The sequence below is a fragment of the Aquila chrysaetos genome, chromosome 2 (assembly GCF_900496995.4).
Source record: "Aquila chrysaetos chrysaetos chromosome 2, bAquChr1.4, whole genome shotgun sequence".
Classification (NCBI taxonomy): Eukaryota; Metazoa; Chordata; class Aves; order Accipitriformes; family Accipitridae; genus Aquila; species Aquila chrysaetos.
This window is the reverse complement of record NC_044005.1, coordinates 75908695-75929311: the sequence shown is the minus strand read 5'-3', so window position 1 is coordinate 75929311 and position 20617 is coordinate 75908695. Positions and strand designations below refer to the sequence as shown.

At 40.2% G+C, this 20617-nt stretch overlaps 1 protein-coding gene across 5 annotated transcripts in view; it reads right to left on the bottom strand.

The window, feature by feature from the left end:
• The window catches only part of FILIP1 (filamin A interacting protein 1), a 109789-nt gene that overhangs the window by 75816 nt on the left and 13356 nt on the right, over positions 1 to 20617 (bottom strand). For 3 of the 5 annotated variants that reach the window (XM_030005992.2, XM_030005984.2, XM_030005974.2), the window contains exon 2: positions 5160 to 5300. The exons of 1 other annotated variant lie outside the window; for it this stretch is intronic. The gene's annotated coding sequence lies outside the window, so the exon portion shown is untranslated. Of the gene's footprint in view, positions 1 to 5159; positions 5301 to 5438; positions 5508 to 20617 lie in introns of all 5 variants that reach the window. One more of the 5 variants, XM_030005979.2, reaches the window with a different exon arrangement.

Sequence of the window (20617 nt, the reverse complement as noted above, 5' to 3'; positions counted from 1 at the left end):
TGAAAACACAGCATGGGTACTTTGAGTAGGGAAGGAAGAGAGGAGGAAGAAGCAAATACATATCTCTGCATGGGCTTGGTCTCACATTAACATAACTAAAATTACCTGCTGCCCGATCCAAGTTGCTTTAATGTCTGTGACTTCTTAAAATCCAATTTCAACAGGGATCTAAGTGAATTGTGTTTGTCTTGTTGCAACTAGCCAAACACCCTACCTTACTCAACTTTTTAAAAAAGGTTGAATTTTCCTTTTTTCCACTAGGATAGAGTAAAAAATTCTTAGCTGCTTTTCTTAGAAAGTAATTTCAATTCAGAGCCATGGAAAGATATTAAAAAGAGCTCCTACAAATGGAGTGGGTGTTTTACAAGCCTACATGAAGATAAAATCATCTGCACTGGCACAAATTCACAATGTTCAGCTTTAAGTACCTCACTTGTGTGACTGAGCTAGGAGTTTAGGTTTCATCCATAATCTGCAGTTTCTTTGAAATGGAGCCCGAGCTCTCTGAGGCTATGTTAAGACTTCAGGCCTATCCTTGTCCTCAGTCATGCAGCTCCAGTGAGCACTGCTGAAGCCTGCCATGGCTCCTGTCTATCAGGGAAAGCATCCCCGGATTTTCTTTCCATGGAAAAAGGTGCTGGGCAGAGGGTGGTGTTGCTCTAGCCTGCCTGTGAGAGGACATGGCTGGAGGACACTGCTGCATCCTGCCCCTGGGAAGTGCTGGGAGGTCTCGGTTTTGCCCCTCTGAGCCACCACTGACCTCTCTAAAGAGGTTGTGCCCCTAATTTGGGCACATCAGTACACTGACTGATAAACTGGCACTGGATCCACAAATGCATCATTACAAAGGCCAATTTTGCTGTTGGGTGGGGAGGCAATAGCAGGTGTTTGGCACCTTGTTATCAGCATCTGACACAGTGCCACACTTGGTGGCAAATGTTAGGACATGACAGAGGCGGTGGGACTGCGTCCACCCCTCACAATCCCTGCTATAACCAAACCTGCCAACTTTGTGTTAACGAAGTCGCAAACTCAAGTGGCTTGGGCTGTTGGGATGGATTTTCTACAAGGCATCAGCGCACAGACTGCTGCCGCAGGGACGTGCTTCTGGCTGAGAGGAGCAGAGAACCCTGTATTTCTAAAAAGTACTGAAAAGAGTCAAAAGCTCACCCTTACTGAGCTACCTAACTGGGAAATGAACTCATTTGACTCTCCAGCCACAACTCCTTGTGCTGAACTCTCTCTTTGGGAGGAAAAGTGGAGGGAATTTGGCCGTTATTGCCCAAACCAAGTAATTTAAGAAACAGCAATAAACAATGGATCTATGTTAGCTTTCTTTTAGTTAGAGCAGGTGAAACTAGAAACTCATTTTGAATAATTAAGGTAAATTTGAAAAAAACCAATCATAAAATTTTCAAGTTCCTATTTCCTATCAGGAGGTGGATGACAGAAAAGCAATGTGGGTCTCAATGTTGCTGAAGGGAATTGGTTGGTGGATCTAAATATTAAGGCATCACTAGATCTCTCAATACAAATTTAAAAGTCTGATTTGACTTTTCACAATAATGCCAAGAAGTTTGGTCATCATCCAAAAAATAAAAGAGGGGAGGCATATACAGATGGTATACTGTCGTGGTAAATCAGGTAAGAAAGCAGCATATAAATAGAGAAACGACTGTTTCTTTTTATTTAGTGAAAAACTGTCTGAACCAGCAGTTATGTAATGTCTCAGCATTACTTATTTACTTAAATATTTTTCAGCTGCCTTCAAGGAATTTTAGGTGACTGAGAAATTACTTTGGGTTGCTTCTCCTGTGCATGTGTGGTGGACCCATGGCCTTGGCAAGGACCTGCTACGGTCACATCTTGGGGCCGTGGGGAGCAAGCCGGACCCTGTGCTGCCCAGGCAGCTGCTTTCTTAGGTGTGAATGCTAGTTATGGTCAAAAGCTTAATCTTTCCTCCTGCCTCTGAATAGCTCAAAATGGTATTGTTACTGCTTTTTAGCTTCTCACCTGTGGTTTGGGAAAAGGAAGATTAACCAGTTTTCCTCCTGTGAGGATGTAAATTCACCTCTTGTCTTATTGAGGCGCTATGTTTAGTTATCTTAAGAAACAAGATGTAACAGAAAGTATTCTCACATGCTCATTTCACATTTCACATACTGTTTTACTCCCAGTGAGAATAAACCTCACTCGGGTTTCTATCCCCAGTGACAATGTCTAAGTGAGCTTTGAGTACCACCTCTTTACTCTTAATATTCCCTGCATAGGCCACAGATAAGAGCTCTTCCTTATCTGTATTTGCCCACATGCACACTGCAGGAATTTCAGAGGTGAAAGAGTTTTTTTCAGATCTGCCTAGCTGAAAATTAAAGGTCAGCTCTCCAGAGCACCCAGTAGCTGACTGGTAAGCACAGCTGTCCAGAAAAAGTAGGCTCAGACTAACCAGCTGAGTCTCCGCTGTAGATATACTGAGAATACTTCACAAAGCTTTCAGAAAAGTCAGGAAAAAGTCCTCAAGTTGAATAAATATTTCCTTACTGAATTATTAAGAGTATTTTATATCTTTAAACCTGAAAGACTCTGCTAAACTAAATGTAATTTGAGGAATACATACATTTGTTTTTATAATATTTATCAGCTAGGAAACCAAGTTAATTTCATCAGTTCATGTACATTTCTATTCAGTTGCACTTTCAGATTTCCTTTTATCAGCACAGTGCTTTAGGATTTGTATATCACTGTCTCAGAGAAATTATTAAACTCAGTCAAAACCCCCAAAAACTATTTGTCTCCATATTAAGTTCTGTAACTCATTTAATCAAAGTTAATTCCAAAATCTGATACCCTACTATATCTTTTAAATTCATCCCGTACAACATCGTTGACTGCATGCCAAATAAACAACAAATTTAAAAAAAAAAATCAGTCAGCAGTTTGTCAGTCGATTCTTGGACTGCAAAACTGACCTGGTATGAAATGGCCATATTTAGAGAATCTCGGTACAGCTGGGAGTTTGCCATGTGCTTGACCTAAGGTAGCTGTCATGCTTGCAAAAAAATCTTTATTATAATTGTACTTACTGATACAAATGTTATTACTTTTTGGCATCAAGAAAAACCAAAAGCCTGCAAGGAAAAATGCTTGGCAACACATACCAGCGTGGTAGTGTGGCTCAGCTGTAGCACCGGCCTTCCAGGCACTAGAAATCACCAGGCCATACCCCGCAGAAAGCAGCAAACACCAACTATTTGACAAATCTCGGACTTGAAATAAGCATATGTGTCAAAGACAAAGGATTATAATTAGAGGGACAGGAAAGCCTAGAAAGTAAAAGCATTGTCAGAACCCAGCATTTAGCATTATGGCACAGATGACATGAACTGGTGTGCCAGCAGCAGGCTTAGCTCCCCTGCCCTCTGCTCAGCCAGGGTATGAAGTAATGTTGTGCAAACAATTTCTGCAGGTAGCCAAATACATGACATTATCTCTATTTATGTAAGCAAGAAGAAGGCTGGAGAGTTCTGTATAAACCCTTGTCACTGACTGATCTCTTATACCTTGAAGATGCATTTCATAGAATCATCATAGAATGGTTTGGGTTGGCAGGGACCTTAAAGATCATCTAGTTCCAACCCCCCTGCCATGGGCAGGGACACCTTCCACCAGACCAGGTTGCTCAAAGCCCCATCCAGCCTGGCCTTGAGCACTGCCAGGGATGGGGCAGCCACAGCTTCTCTGGGCAACCTGTGCCAGTGCCTCACCACCCTCACAGGGAAGAACATCCTTACATCTAATCTAAATCTACCCTCTTCTAGTTTAAAGCCATTACCACTTGTCCTAGCACTACACGCCCTTTAAAAAAGTTCGTCCCTGGCTTTCTTGTAGGCTCCCTTTAGGTACTGGAAAGTTCTAAGTACTGGAAATTTCTAGAAAGGAAAAAAACCAGAATTGTTCTTCCCATTGTATCTTCAAAAAGCTGAAAAGTGCAATTTTATTAGGCTTTCTGAAACCTCAGAGAAACTTTTCCAAATGCCTATAAAGGTGGAGGATTAAATAAATGGTTTGTTGAAGTAAGGGAACAGTTATTGGACTTCATAACACATGCATATTTTTAAATAAAAAAGAAAATACTGTGTGTTTTTTTTAAAATTTGGTTTAAAAATTCCATAACTAGAAACACATCATTAGCAGTTTGTACTCACATCAACTTTGTATCAGAGAAAAATAATGTTTTGTTTGTGTAACATTGTTAGGCAAAATAGTAACTATACAAATTTAAGAAAGAAAATAATTTATTTATGCCAAGTTAATGGAAATGAGCATTATGAATGACAATTTAAGGAAGATTATATGATGTATTGCAGGTTTCAACCAAGTAAAAATAGAAAAGCTATACAAGCCATAAAAATTGCACAATGTACAACTTTCAGTTCCAGGAAGATTGTGTTTGCAATCCTTGACTACAAATGGAGTTGCTTTCTGACTGTTGAGATAGAACTTCTGGGGCCATAATTAATATAGACAATCCCGAGCTTTCCAAATGAGTCAGACATCTAAAAATATGATATAATATTGGGCTTAAAGTTGTGAAATTTTTATAAAATCAGTTATTGATTGCCTTCCAGTTTTTGAGCTGGGTTCACAATTTCAAAGTATGTTCCAGCACCGTGAACCAGGCATTTTAAAAATGGAAATAAAGATCACTCTATAACCAATGTGATACTAGCAATAGGGCTTTTAAAAGACAGGCAAAATCCCAGATGAATATTGTGAAATACCCATAAAGTCATAAAAGTCAATAGGTGCCTGCTGAAGAGTTCCTCATTACGCTAACTCATTAACTCAGGATGCTTATTATTAACTCATTATGCTAAAAAATTTCAGGGAAAATAATGTACTATCAGGATGTCCTTGGTAATCCTCAACAGTCCTTGAGGGCTTTGACAGCTCTGCAATTCAGATGAGCCTTTGAAAGACAAGAGATGACATAAGTCATTTTGGTCACCTCCTGGAGCTGACATGTGCAGAAAGCTCAAGCCTTGTTTTCCAGCCATGCTATTGCAACGGCATCTCCTGAATGTTATTAATTTAGGAGCGCAGCTCTACCTAGAAGCTCCTGCATGTCAGCTGGAAAAGCCCGTGGTGTGCAGTAATACCTGTGTCGAGGGATGCTTCCAGAGCAGGGGCTTCGCTAGAATCTAGGTCCGGAGGGGGGAGGAGGGAGTCGAGGGTGGAGGTGTCCCTGTGCCATTGCTCTGCTGCTCCCACCTGAGGCTGACTGGGGTCCCTGCTGCTCCCTAGAGAAAAGATAAGGCTCAGGGGCTGCACACGAGGACAAAGCGAGAAGCAGCATGTTCTGCTTGCCCTGCCTGCCAGCCAGCAGGCCACCTAGAAAACACAGACTTCCAGACTTAAAGTGGCTTGAAAATACTTACATTTTTTAATTTAGAGATTCCCATTTACTTCATCCATGTGTCTCCAAGGCCATGACACAGCACAGCAACCTGAAGAATCCAGAATACACTGGGCAATGTGTTTGCAGGTATGATACAGTATACCAACCCAGGTAGTAAAACCTCGCACTCCTGCTGCCTCCTAAGAGCTGGTGCCACAAGTCGCAGCTTTCTGCTTTAATTCAGCAATCAGCACCAAGTAACGCCCTCCATCCAAAAAAAACCCCAGCTGTTAACAAGGGAAGGAAAAAGCTGGTAGGTAATGATGTGCTGTGTTCCTCATTGAGTAGACTACTTTTGCAGAATATGTGCAATGCAATGCAATGCAATGATGAAATGACAGCAGAGAAGTAACATGTCCAGCTTGGCCCATCTATTAGTCACACTGCACACAGTCTGCAGAATTCTAGCTGCTCAGTGAGAATGCGTGACTCCCTTGGCTGGCCAAGCTGGACAATCCGCAGCACAGCAAGAGCTGCAGACCAGTTTCTTTCACAGCCCACAAAGCAAACAAAGGAAGGCTCGGGACATGGTGACAACTCCAAATACCATGGAGGTATAGCAGACATGGAGGGAACTGGGAGCATTGCTACTGGAAAGCTGGGGATGTTGCAGGGCATAAACGGAACAGAGCTGTAACACTGGAGGGAGGCAAGGTTTCATGTTGATAAAAGCTCATTTATGCATTTGATTAGTTTGCATATACGAACAGAATTTGAATTCACCTTGTGGATTCCCTGAATTCTGCCCTGACCTTCTCAACTGTGCAGCACGATTATGGTACAAGCAAAGTTTGGTAGGTCAAACCCACTTCAGAGACAGCTAGCATGGAAAGATCAGAGCCGAAGGATCTGAGCAGTGATGTCTCCAGGCAGGCTCAGTGGCAGGACTGGTGGTGCCAAAGAGCTTCTGAGGGATGTGAGACCATGGAGGTCTTTCCTTTGGCAAAGCATTTGGTCAAGGAGAACATGGTGTTCTGGAAAGCTGTGATCTTTTTAAAGAAAAGAGTAACAATTTTGTTCAGCTATACAGGCTGTCTGTTATTTAAATCATTTATATAGTTCTCCTAACAACAATGTAGTCATATAGGGACAATACCATTTAAGGAATAAAGCAGGACTACTACTGTGTCTAAGTTAATAGCAGCTAGAACAGTGTATGGCACATTTCCCCATTATTTCTTAATAAACTGTATGTGAATTCTTGCAAAATAGTAAATACCAACCTGGTATTTGTAGAATTTTTTTGTCCTTGCTCTGAATTGAAAGAATGAGATTTATTGGATTATGAACAACAGAAGGATAGATAAAATAATGAAATCTTAACCAGCTGTAATCACAGTTAAATTGGTGCAAACACATTAAGTAAAACTTGGCTTTATAGGAAAAAAACCCAGATTATTTTATTGATAAATACTTTAATTTTCTTGAAAATTTGTTTAGGAAACTTCAGTCTTGAACAGCTAGTTCTAGGAGAAAATTGAGCAATTATCCATCTATTTATTTATTAATAGTAGAAAGTATTTCCTACAAGTGCAAGAATTCAGGCTATCAGACTGTTACACCCACAAGCTCTGAATCACATCTGGCATGACAGTTTACAAGAAGAGATAATTTGTATGAGGCACATGGGATTTACAGAAATTAATTCTTTGCCCTACAAAAAGTTTGTCCTTCAAAAAAGTCAGTGAGAGTTTTCTCATTAATTTGAACAGAGGAAGGATCAAGACTATTGTCTTTAAAAGTTAATATGCAACTATCTAGGGCTAATAAAAGAAAGTGAGCCATATTTTGGCAATGAAGAGCTTTATTTTCAGTGCAACTCACAAAATATAAGAAACAAAGAATAGTTTTCTGTCAATCAGCTCATACTAATTATGAAGATTACAAAAAGGGTGGACCAACGTTTAATGGGTCAAATTCTGACCTAATTTGTCTTGACTCTTCTGAGTTTAAAGAAGTTACTCTGGATTTTTGTCAGTCTAAATGAGATTAAAATCTGATGTACTGAATGCAAAAGAAGTGGTGGTGTTCACGATTTGCAGAAACCTTGTTCACAGGAGACATGGTTTAAAAATAGGCCCTTAAGAGTACTTTCCCTCCGCTATATATTGTTTTAAAGTCATCTTACAAGTGTAGTAACTACACCTAAATCTTCCCAAGTGGAAACATCCTGGAACACAGTTAGGGCTTGAGTAATTTAGATCATCTGATGTTTTACCAAGCAGCAGGATAAGGTAGATGTTTTGCAAGATTCTGGAAAACCTTTTTCTTCATTAAACTTTAAAATATCTAGAGATAATATTTATGCCTATACATGTCTTATTCCCCACTTTAACTAAGTGATGCCACAGTAAATACAGTGAGCAAAAGAAACAGTCAGGATAAATATCACTGTATTTAATTAAAATACTTTCCATTACACAACATTGTGTTGTACTGAAAAGCCCATGGGATTTTGCCACTGACTTGAATAAAGCTGGTATTTCACTCACAGCCATCACACAGGTACATCAAAAATGCTCCTAACCACCTGTTAGGCTAATGAAAGAAGCAGCTTTACTTGCAGACTTTGCCTCACTAGCGTCGTTAACCTAACTGGGCTACAATAACATCACAGCCCTTTGCACAGCAGGATGCCTCTTGGGCTGTTTTTTCCATGCTGGTTGTTAAGAGTTTTAATCACATGCACTAAATAGAATCATTTTTGTTTGTTACTCTCAGTGCAGTAATACGAAGCTATTGATTCTCTGTAGATTTGTTTTGGAGAAAGCCTCTCAGCTTTCCTCGTTCACATACCCATGCCCCCTTTCCCCAGACACACCACGGATCAGGGAGCAAAACTTAGCAGAAGGAAAGCCGACGTTTTCTTTGGCAGGTCGGCCAAGATACCCTAACAACAGCTTTGACGAAAGTCCCCATCTTTCCAGTGATCTACAAGCCTCAGTTCCCAGGACCCTCAAAGGAACAGCCAGGGAAAGCAAAGAGCTTTCGAAGCTGATTTTCACTCCCTTGCAGTTTCAAGCTCCAGCTGTCACAATGGGGATAGTACAACAAAGGGCAAGTCCTTTTGGACGGACAGTCTGGTGGAGCACTGTGAAGGTCTGGCTATGCACAACTTGTCAGAAAAAGACACAAACTGAAGGTGATTTTGGCAAGCACCATACACCCCACCGGCATCACTGGAGAAGGCTTCGGGATGCATGAAGGGGTACCTACTTCCCACGGCCCACAAGCTACCATGAGGGCAGGTGGCGTACAATGGCTTCCACTAGCAAATCAACTATTTGATGACGACTATTGCTGTCAGAAATGTTCGTTAGAATTACAGTTCCTTTTAATTTACAGTCAGGGCCCTGAGGGTCCAGCACCCCATGCCAGCCCCCCTGGGGCCATCAGTCCCTGCCCCAGCATCCCCGCAGCAGGGCTGCTCTCCAGCTCCCCACAGCCCACAGCCCTGCCTGGCCATGGGCCCCACCAAGCTGGGCCCACTTGTGGGCCCACAGCCCATCCCGGCCTTGGTCCATCCCCAGGGAAGTGCCTGATGCTTAGGGCTGGGGTTGCCCCCCAGCCCACTAGTCCCCATGGGGATTCCCCCTGCTCCCAGCCCCCAGGGAGCAGCCACCCATGCAGTGCTCTGACATGTATTTCCTTAATTGTGTATCTAATTGCTTGTAATCACAGCTGGGATTCCCCTTTGCTCTTGCTTAAGAAATTGCTTGTATTTTAAAAGCTTTTCATTTTCATTGATCTTCGTATGTGCATACATTGGCTTAAAGTTGTGCTTCTCTTTTCCTACAGTGCATTACAAAAGCTCTTTTTTCCTTGTGCTACAGGACAGAGAAAAGCTAAAAAAGAAATCACTGAGTTTATTCCTGAGAAAAGAAGGATTGTAGAAAAACGAATGCCCCCCCCCCCCCCCAACCCAACAATGTCTCTCCTCCACACTAACAGAGGCATCCTACACTCCAGTGATCGTGGCCCCAAGAGCTGGGATGGCAGGGTTAGCACAACTGGGGAAGAGTTTCTGTATGAAGCTACCCTTGAAACTTGATTGAACTATCAACTCACTAAGGATTAAAAGTAAAACAGCTAAAAAAGATTGCTGTTACAGTCTTAAGAGCTGGGAGTCAGGAGTTTCCTGGAGTTTTCCAAGAAGCTATGGCACAAGGGACCAGGGGATACTGGATTTGGCCAAATATCCTTTTCTCTGTGGTCCTGGGAGGTAGTGAGATCAGTTGTCCCTACATTCTCTTCTGCTTTCCAGTGGCTCACACCTACAGGAGCACTCTGCAGAGCTAACGCCAGGGAACCAACCCCCTGAACACTGCCACTGAAATTTCTTAAAGACAACATGTGAATGCAATTGTGGCTTCTCCAGGAAAGATTCATCACATACTACACAGTGTTCATAGGAATTTTCTCAGTCATTGTTGTCAAACAAACTTTAAAAATGCCAGACCCATTTCTTCCATGATTACTGTCACAAATCTAATCAACTGCATACTATGCTGGCTGAAGGTCTCAACCAAATCATAATTTTCATTGATTTCCCAGCTTTTGATTAAAACCCTAAAACCTTTCATATAGCAATTTCAATCAATAACTTAGGAAAAAACCTTACGTTATTTCTAACAAAGATCCCCGTAGAAGATTTCAAAACCTTTACTCAACCTCCTAAATATTTGGCACAGCACATCCTTGCAAGCCTGAAATTATTACACTGTTTGTTATGGTTTCTTTTATTATGCTATTATACAAGACTGTTGTACCTTTTCATTTGTAGCACATTACCTCAGACTTGTTCAGGTACAAAGATGGACTTCTAGGATGATCAGGGGAATAGAGAACCTATCATATGAGAAGACAGAATGAAGAGCTTGGCTTGTTTAGCTTAGCAAAATAAAGGCTGTTAAGGGATTCAGTTGCTGTCTATAAATATATCAGGGAGATGAGAGAGCCGTTTAATCTAAATGACAATGTTGGCAAGGAAACCCATCAGCACAGATTGGCCAGAATTTAATCTATGCTAGAAACCAGAAACAGGTTCTCACTTGGAGCAATGAGATTTGGGAACAATTTTCCAGCTGGAGTAACAGCAGCAAAAATCTTAACTGCACTCACGGTGGAACTTGATAAGTTTATGAAGGGGATTATAGAATGGGATTCCTGCAATATTAGGACAATAGATTTGATGACCCTTTAGATCCTTTCCAGTCCTGTGTTCATGTATAAAGCTATAGAATATCATGCAGATTCTGTAACCTTCAACCATGCATGCTTCAGAACAAGATATGCCAGCATATTTTATATGTTTCAAGCTGTTTAAAAACAAAACAAAACAAAACAAAACAAAACAAAACAAAACCCCCAACCAAATAGTTCATTTTATTAACTGTATTTGTTCAGGGTGGTGGTAAAACTTAAATAATTTTCTCTCCCTCAGTGACTATAAATTCAACAGAACCCAAATGTATTACAAAATAAACATCTTTTACATTCAGTTGTCCATCACTGAAATTCCTAAGATTATTGATAATTAGTTCGACTTGTCCTCTAGCACTGTTTAAGGTTCATTACAAATTTTATACAAAATTTTATCCATGACTTTAAAACCTTTGCAGCTGAAGTTCAACTGTTATTTACGGTATTCTGCTCTAAGCTATAAATTAATTAAGGACAAGTACATTTTTGTGCTAATGCATTTTATGTTGGAGGGTATCCAAAAGATATAGCCAAAGGAACAGAATTATGATTGTTTCTCATATACTTTGGTCATAGCATGGGTTGTCCACGTGAGAGGAAAGACATTTTGTTAAAAACAGAGCCATTTGTTTTTGGAGATACTTTATAGAACTTCAATTTTTTTATGGTTAAAAGATTGCTTATGCTGAGCTTGAAGTAAAAACCCATGAACTTCTACAAAGCAGAAAACTTCCTGGGTAAAAAAAAAGTTTGGAAAAAAATCTACTTTCACCAAAAGCAGTAAAATGTTTAAACAAAAATCAATCATTTACAAAAAGTATTTATTTCTCAATGCACACACATACACATACACACACGGAGAGCCCCCCCAAATGGGATGAAACTATGGCCATGATGGAACTATGCGTATTTTCACTTTCCCGTAACTCCTATTTGAAATTTTGATATAAGTATTAGCACACTATCTTCATATAAAGCGTACTAGCACAATCAACACAAATTTTACTATGGAGATGCCCAAAACATTACTATAAGATACAGATAATTAATAGTATCTTAACCTGATTCACTCTACTCCCACCTAAGATGGCTTCATAAATATAGTAACAGTTTTGCCGGTTTTGTTATTAGCAGTTCGCTTTCTTAGCCAGTGAAGTTAAAAATCTCTCACCAGTTTCTTGGGAACAATGCTAATTTCAGCTCTTCAGATTCAGCATTAAATGCGCAGGAAGAAAGGATCCAGTAGAATGGAAAACATCTCTCCATTGTCATCAGTTAATGGGTGGCTTAGGACCTGAATTACTGACTTCTAATGTCTTTTCCTACCTTACATAAAAATTCTTTTGAAAGCATTCTAAGCTTCTGGCTTTAATCAAACATGGTGAAAAGAACCCATTTACATATGTGTTCGTCTACATAGCTTTGCATGTTTTTTTTTCATTTTAATTTTGTTGCCTTTTGCTTTTACCATATGCACATTCACTCAAGCATTGTGAAGGAGCATCCATCCATCTTCTCCAGCCTCTTCTTATGCAACATCCTTCCTTCATGCCTTCTTTACACTTTTTTTCTCAACTAAGCAATCACAGTTTCACTTTTGACTCTGACAATGCTAGTGATTTTCATCATAGCCTCAGTTTCTATTCCCATTATATATTTTTAAGGATTCAGTCAGAAGAGATATGCATTTTTCAAGTTCCTGATTTACCTCAGCAGTCCACATGATGTATATACATCAAACCAGTCTTGTTTCCTCCTTAAAAACTGCTACTTTTGTCACAAGCAAAAATATTCCTTGACTTGAACAGAAACTGTCTACGTGCTCTGAACTCTTTCAGGAACAAATTGGTCATGAATAAATGGAGACTGATGAGTTTTCAGAAGGCTGACGTTCTGAAACATATTTTCATACATGGTGGGCAATGTCCTCACTATTTTTAAGAGAAAACTTGATCCATATTCAAGAGAAAAGTTATATACTTCCTGATACTCGATTCTGAATTTACACATCAGTAATTCAAATTTTTTTTCAAAAGGTGCTCCTTTGATTTGTCAACATTTATTTGCCATCAGACTGCTAATTCTTAACTTCTTCCTCCCAAACTAAAAGTAACATAAATCACTGTGTCACCTACTAATTTAAAGCATGATGTTCAATCTCTTTTCCATCATTTTGTAGTAAATAGAGCAATGTAGTTCTAAAACAGTAACATGTTGAATTATGCTAATCTTCAGTTGAAAATTTACAGATTATTCTTACAGGCTCGTGCAAAAAGCCAAGGTGGTTAGGCATTTTCTGCTTTTTTTTTCTCAATGCTTAATATGTGCTTTACTGTGTAAATAGACTGATTTCACCAATCCATAAATTAAATCATCTCCATGTTCAGTGAAAGTGGCAACTACTCAGTGCACTGATTTAGACAAGATAAATTAAGCATGGCTGCTATGCTCAGCAAGAGCTGACCAAAACACAGCACTTAAATGTGCTTGTGCGATGGTAGGCCAGGTTGGTAGTAAACAGGAGCCTGTATTTTCTCATGACTTCTCTGCTGTTTATATGGAATAAATTAGTGGTTGTGGTGGGATTCCTAACAGACGCTTATTCACATAACAAAAGCACCATGGTATCTTGCATGCAGATCCTGTGCAGAGCTGCCGAACACTGACAAGGCAAAGATCATGAACTTATTTCACAAGTGAGTCAATGAAGAAGTGTCGGGCCCCTGAAAAGTGTCTGAGAAAATCCTAATAGGCCACATCATTTTGTTCAAGTTTGTTTATCAGATACAAGAGATTACTTCACTAAGGAATCTCCAGCACTGTAGGTTTTAAGTCTCCATTATGACTAGTTTAAGTATAGTAGAGCCTCCCTAAGGACTGCTGGTTTCTGTGCTCCTCTGAAATATTAGGGAGGAACAGTCTAGGGATGGTCAGATAGTTTATGGTACTAATTCTAGATCTATACCCCTGGGCAACAATTTCATGTGCAGGTTTTTTATTCATTTGCCATGAGAGGCAAACCTGTTCTCAAGAATCTCGAGTTTTATAAGATCATTTCTGTGCATTGTGGCAGCCAGAGAGTGTTTGCCTTCGCCCTTCCATGCTCGTCCGCAGCTCGGGGAGCTGGGCTCTGCAGGGCTCCAGTGTTGACTGCCTCTCATCCCGGCTGTGTCTGGGAAGGAAGCAGGAAGGTGGGTGACCTTGGCGTCTTTCAAACCCATAGAGTTCTAGTAGAAAACCAGTTTGTGCTCCTGTCATGCCCTGGCACCAGCTCTCTTTGGCTGGTTATTTTTCCTTTACGTGGGCTTTGAAGCAGTCTCCACCAACAAACAGAACGGGGTAGTCCTTCACACACTCAACAGCAGATCTGCAGAAAGCCTTGTCCATGGATGCAGAAGTTAACTTGGAGGGAGACAGTAGAAATACTTGGAAGAAATACTTATGATCACTAACCAGATAAACCATATCAGGTTCCGACAATCTCTTAAACTATAGCTGGACAATAGCTGGAGGCAGGGAGAGTGCTTAGGGGAAGTTTCAAATCCTTGTCCTGCACTTGCTTTCCCCTGCTAGCTGCTTTCGGCCACTAGTTTGTGTGTTGGTTGTGTTGGTTGGTTTGTTTGCTTGCCCAGAGCAGAGCACAAATGCAGTCCCCAGCTGCCACAAATTGTGCTGTGGAGTTGCCTGCAGTTGACTGAATTCCAGGAGTTGGCACAAAGAGAGTGCAAGGCTTAAACCTCACCTAGGGAAAACTAGGCAGTGGCTGACTACTAATTTAGTAAACTTCTCTCTTTTCATCTGATTGCTTATGACAGGACATGGAGCTACAACTGAAGGACTTGATGCTTAGCTATTTTAAATTACTATGGCTTGGCTGGGGCTCTTGAAAGCAGGCTTCTTTACCCCACTGTAGTTCTGACATGAAAAACGTATTGTTATCTCACTGAGGATGCTTTTATTGAATTGTTTTGAATGTATATGTTATGTTTCCTTTATTGTCCAAATGCGAAAGACTTCTATTTTTAGAAGAAAAAACTGTAATTCATGCCCAGCAACAACACAAGCTAACTGTATCCTCAGCTGAAGTACACAAAAATCATAATATCTCCCAGCAGGTGCTCTAGAACTGGCTTATGTTAGTCTTAAAACACAAAAATTTGTTGTCATTACTGAGCAGTTCAAATGAGAAAGCTGTTCCTGCAAAACAGTATTTAATGGGCCTGCAAATAAGAACAGAGCAGCAGGGAACTGCAAAATGTTATCTCAAAAGCACTTGCCTCACCCTTAAATCAAATCCAAAATCAACTCTTCCTATGGACAGAAAGAAGGGCAGAGCATGCTGTTTGTCACTGGGCATGTGAATGAGTTGCATGCCATGGCTCAGATGTCACAGCACTCTTTTCAGTAATATTTTTAAGCTTTCAGTAATGCCTCAAGTACCTAAAATTAAAGGTGAATATCTTGAACAGCAAGGATCTTAATCTTACATATATTTAGAAATTTATGTTTATTAATGTAACAGTTGTTCCTCAGAAACTTTTCCGCTGAATTAGTGCTGGAGTTGCAAGTTTTTAAACAACCTGTATCCAAATTTTTGTTAAGCCAGAAAGACTATTTAAGATAAAAGTATTAGAAACATAAATTACGTTTTCAGAGCTGCAATTTAAAACAGTATTGAATTGCTTCTTAATTGCAGAATAGTCTGATATCTGAAATCATTAGCAATGTTCATGGTGCATGTCACAACTAAAATTCCACATAAGCATATTTTTAAAATGATCTCTTCTTTCACTTAGCCATTTTGTTCAAGAATCTCCTTCTCATGGATGAGTTTGTAAAATATGCATCACTCAAAGCTCTGTAAAGAATGCAGCCTCTGCTCTGCTTTATGTCAGATGATTTCATAGCTCTTGGAGAAAGATTTGAACAGGGATGTTGGCAGATAAAAGTCCTTTTGGTTTGCTTTAAAATTGTGATATATTCATTTCTAATTTTAACAAAGCATGCATTGTACACAGGGCATTGGAAACTTATGCAAGAAGAGGGGGGGTCTTTTTTACTTCATGCTATCACTTCAGGACAGAGTTGCCTCTCAGGTTCTGCTTCACTAACAGGAGGAACAAATCCTGGGGCTCTAAGGCACCAGCACTGTCCTTTCACAGGAGAGGAGGGCCAGGGGATTCAGCCAGCATCAAGTCCTTATGAGCTGCTGCAAACCCCAATGCTCTACTTCTGCATGGAACAGTGTAGAAAGCCCTGCATGGCCTGATGTTCCCACTACGTAAAAGTTGTGTGGTCCATTCTGCGGAAGCCAAGGGTTCAAAGTAGTTATTTGAATTTCTGGTTGGTTTGTTGGCTGTTTATGGATTAGCCATTGATGCATCAAGAAATTCTTATTATTCTCTTCTCTGACAGAGCTTAGAATTGCCTGTATGAGTTTTTTATGTTATTCATTGAACTGCTGTTCAATAAAAGACAGTCCTCCAAAACCACATATGGTTAAAATAAGCTTTTTTTACTGGCATGTTTTTCCTTGGTCACGTTTCCTTTTGAAAAGGAGATAGTCCTGTGAAACCCTGTGCACAATTGTGCCTGTAGCTCTAAGCACTGTTTGTCCATGAGGAACTAAGAAGACCCAATGAAGTGTTATTAGCTTTGACTCATCTGACCAAAGTATCATCTGCTATGCTCATTAATTACAATAGTTCAGGTGGAAACATTGGTCCCCGAGCTTTATTCAAATTGTCTGGGTTTGGTTTTTTTTACTCATCTAATGAAAAGAGAACAAGGAAACAGACATTTGAAGCAGAACAGTAGAAAGCAAAGGTGCGTGCAGAGGAGATACTAAAATAATGCCTAAGGAACCAACTCAAAAAAATCAGTTTAAACATGTGTCACAAAATTTTTTCCAATGCTAGAATTTTCCAGCGTTGGAAGTTCAAAATATTCTTGGAAAGCAGTCACTCTTTCTGTAATCTTAGAAAAGTCTGATTCAATAATAATAAAATATATCTTTATAATGCAGAAGGGGTTTTATGTGATTGTTCAGATGATCCCAGGCATTTGATGTGTTCAGATGAGTATGAAATGAGGGTTATGTCTAAACTAGTAGATTAAACAGTGCCAGGGCTTGGTCAAAATTTTGGCAGGGACTAACCAGTGGTCCTCCTGGAATGGTTCAGGAATTAGCCCTGGCTGGGGACCAGCCTAGCCAGGGGTTGCCAGCTTGGACATAGCCAACCTGTCTTGAAGGCTAAGAAAGTTTAATAATGTAGGTATGACCAGCCAGTAGCAACTGGACTGAAGGTCAGAGAATCAGCATTAGCATTGTCTAATTTCCTGAAAACAGACATAGCCAAAGCGCCACCCATAAATTCTTGACAGTTTCTGTATGGCCGTTGCCACATTGCTTTCAAACAAGGATAAAACTGTGAGAAGTGGAAACGTGTATTGTTGCTCTAGAAAACTGCAGCAGAACCACAAAGCCCTGATTTTTGAGAGGAGAGCAAGGAAATGAGAAGTACTCAGACAGATGGTACAGTCAGATGGAATGAATTCGTGAGGGGGAGTGCAGCAGAGAGAAGAGGAACAACAAGCATGGTAAAAATATGGGAATAGCAGCTGCCATATCTGTTTCTACAAAAGTAAAGCAGGTTGAGCAAATTGCCTCAGGAGCCTGCCCTGTGCCCAGATCCAAAGGGAAGAAAGAACTAAGACACCTTTTCAAGGAAGTGTAGTGCCATGCAGATGGGTGAGGTTGGACTCTGCACTGTTGCAGTGGTTAGAGAGGGATCAGAGATGATCACTTCCAAAGCTCACAGCTGGAAGATCAGCTGAGGTGGACACTGGGACCCAGAGAGAAGTCCAGCTCGCCTGGCAGGCAATGGTGAATGCCAAACAGAGCAATGACACAAATCTCAGACCACAGAGAGACATGAACTGAGATAATTCTGATTCCAAATGAGTCAGCTGAAGATCCGGATAAATTCCTAATAAAAGCATATTTACACTGGCAAAGTGTCATTGCAATTGTTGATTATTCTCTGCCTTCCCGAAGGCAGTGTTTCTATCCCACGGCAAGGGTGATGGACAATACCTATCACTGGCAAAGAGATCCTGACTGACAGGTACAAAGGTTTCATACAAGGGCTTGTCACAGAGCTATTCCTTCCCCGTGTCCCTCCCTAGCAGCACGAGCAATCTTGCTGTCCACACATTTTTTCCCACTGTGGCATAGGCTCTGCTGAGGAAATACTGTTGAAACAGAAAAAACAAGAGCCTTCACCTCATTTCTTGCACTGTAGTGCTGTAGCATCAGATGAATAAGTAACTGTGGGAAGATTATTGCTTAACCCTGTAACCCTGAGACGGAGGTGCTTTCTGGAAATGGCATGTGCACAAGCTAGCTGCAACAGGCAAGATATGAGGAACTGGGACAGCACCAGCATGTGTAGGCTATTCTGAGAAGTTAGCTACAAATCTCTACCAGGTATCCTTGGTGCAATACTTTTTTCAGTGGCTTTTAGCCTGGCATAATTTTCACAGGGATGGCAAAAGTCAATTCACTGCCACAGAGCAGTTCCCTGGCGGAATTTCAGTAGATCACTCTGGAACATGGAGACATTAAAGCTGTTCAGCAAAATGGTTATGGGATTGTTTTCACATGGGCAAACAACAATTTTCTCTCATCTCATTCTTGGAAATGCTCAAAGCATTCTAGTTGAAACTTCCAAAAACAATTCAGACTCAGCCAGACATCCAGCCTGAACAACTGAAGTTTGGCAAAGCTGTAAACAACTGGGCTTCATACAAGACTAGATTTTTTAATGAAAAATGTCAGGCAAACTTAGATAGGGTTCTTCTTATCAGCTGGTTCTGTACTATGTCTTCTCTTCTACGTCCCAGCTTAACATCGCATTGGTAAGTCAACTGGCATACCTGACTTTTAATATAGCATGTAGTATCTGTGCACATTTATACTTCCCCTTTTCATCTATTGCTAATTCTCAGTTGATTAGCTATATTTTGCTAACACAATGACAAACCTTGAGACTAACAGAAATCCTTCAAATGCCTCTATTAACAGAGTTTCAGGTTATTTTCTAGATCAGAGAAATCTGTGTCAGCCTCACAAAAGCATCTGGATGGAACATCTTGATTTTTCCCAGTTTTCTCATGACTTTAAGGAAGGACTCACAAAGAAAAGCAACTGAAGCAGTTGACTTAGATCAACTAGTTCTCTTTCTAGAATTAAACAGATGAGACTCAGAATGTGCCTGTTGATAAGACTGCTTATCAATAAACCCATTCCCTCCCTTCTATATTCAAAAAGAAGCATTTTTAAAGATGCTAAAAATAAAAACAGAGGTTTTATCAAATAAATTAATATGTTTTTGTTTGTAACTGAAACATCAGAAGTAGTGTCTTTTCTGACTTTCACTACCTTATTCTCAGTGGATTTCATGGTTTCTTAGAGAGTACATGAAAAAAGGAGTTGGTCATGATTGGTGAGCTGACACACAGCGCATTCTCAAAGATGCCCTAAGAAATTTCTAAATATTCTTTACAATAGTTTCAGCCAAACTTGCTAAGTTTTTTCCTTTATTTGATCTGCAAATGACCTCTTTTGGCAGCACCCTGAAAATATACAAAAATAACATAACGTCTACAATTTATGTTTTCCTGCCTGCAATGCTCTATGACAGCATTTTTAAGGTGAACCTGACAGTCTGCCAGACTTTTCTGCAATGTCCCTGGGAATTTTGACCTATTAACTACAATGGAGTTTTAATGCAAGCTTTTTAAGGCAGGCTTGTTTCCATAAAGAAACTGTTTCGATTTTAGGGGTTACGCAGATGAAATGCTACTCCTCAGAGTTGGAATCCAGAGGATCCCACTGAACTGCATGACAGAATTGCAAAGTTTTTGCATTCCTTGAGAAGCTTGTAAAAGGAGAGTTGTACAAAAGAAGACAAAATAAAACAAAATTAAAATACAACACTAGGTATTTCTTAAACTGTCAAAGGCTACATAATCTAGTATCATCACTGGACTCACAGAAAACCTAAGTTTGATGCTTTCTTCATAGTATAGTGACACGATATTATTTATTTGTTCTGGTAGATTTCTTTTTCAATGATGGCTTTGTGCTGGCTTAGGTTGTCTCTATGGAGAGAAATGGGAATATGAGGTTAACACCAATATTCTCCAGCACTTAAATCAGTTCCTGTGGCCTAGAGAAGGGCTGGGACACCTGGACACTACCTATAAAGGCTCAAGGATGTGCTTTTCTCCCTTTGCCCCTGGTGTTACAGCTATGCATCCATCCTGCTGCTAAGGCTTTGCCCTTTGGGGATTCCCACCACAGGGGGACTGGAAGCAGGACAGTCTGATTAGAGCTTGCAGCTGAAATTATGCTGGGCAATTTCTTCTAGTAAACTATTCATCTCACCTAACAGCATGGGTTTGAGTACACTGAAGCAGATTTGGGTCAAATTCAGTATGAAGTTTCAGTGAAACAAAAAATGAAAATGGAATGTATGAACTGCAGAAACAGTTCCTTTTGCTATTTCCGATCTTTTTTTTCCCCACACTAACATCACAAGAAGTCAGAGGTACTATCAAAGTGAAGCAGAAAAATGATGAGAAAATGGTTTCTCCGCCCTCTTTTTCCACATATCCAAATTCCCTGTCAAAGCCCAGCAGTGTTTTAAGTTCTTACTATACACAAAGAAACTGTTCTTCAAACTGTCTGCATGATACAAAATGGGTATTTGAATACAAATGAGTAAATTTTGGGTCACAGGGAGTAAGAACAACTCCATGATTTTGCATGTAGCTTCAGGTCTTCCCAAGTGTCAGCTCTTGCTCCGGTGAATATTTAAGTATTTCATACAAAGTAGACATTTTTTTTTCTGCAAAGAGAAAAGCAGTCATCTCAGAATACCTTGTATTTAA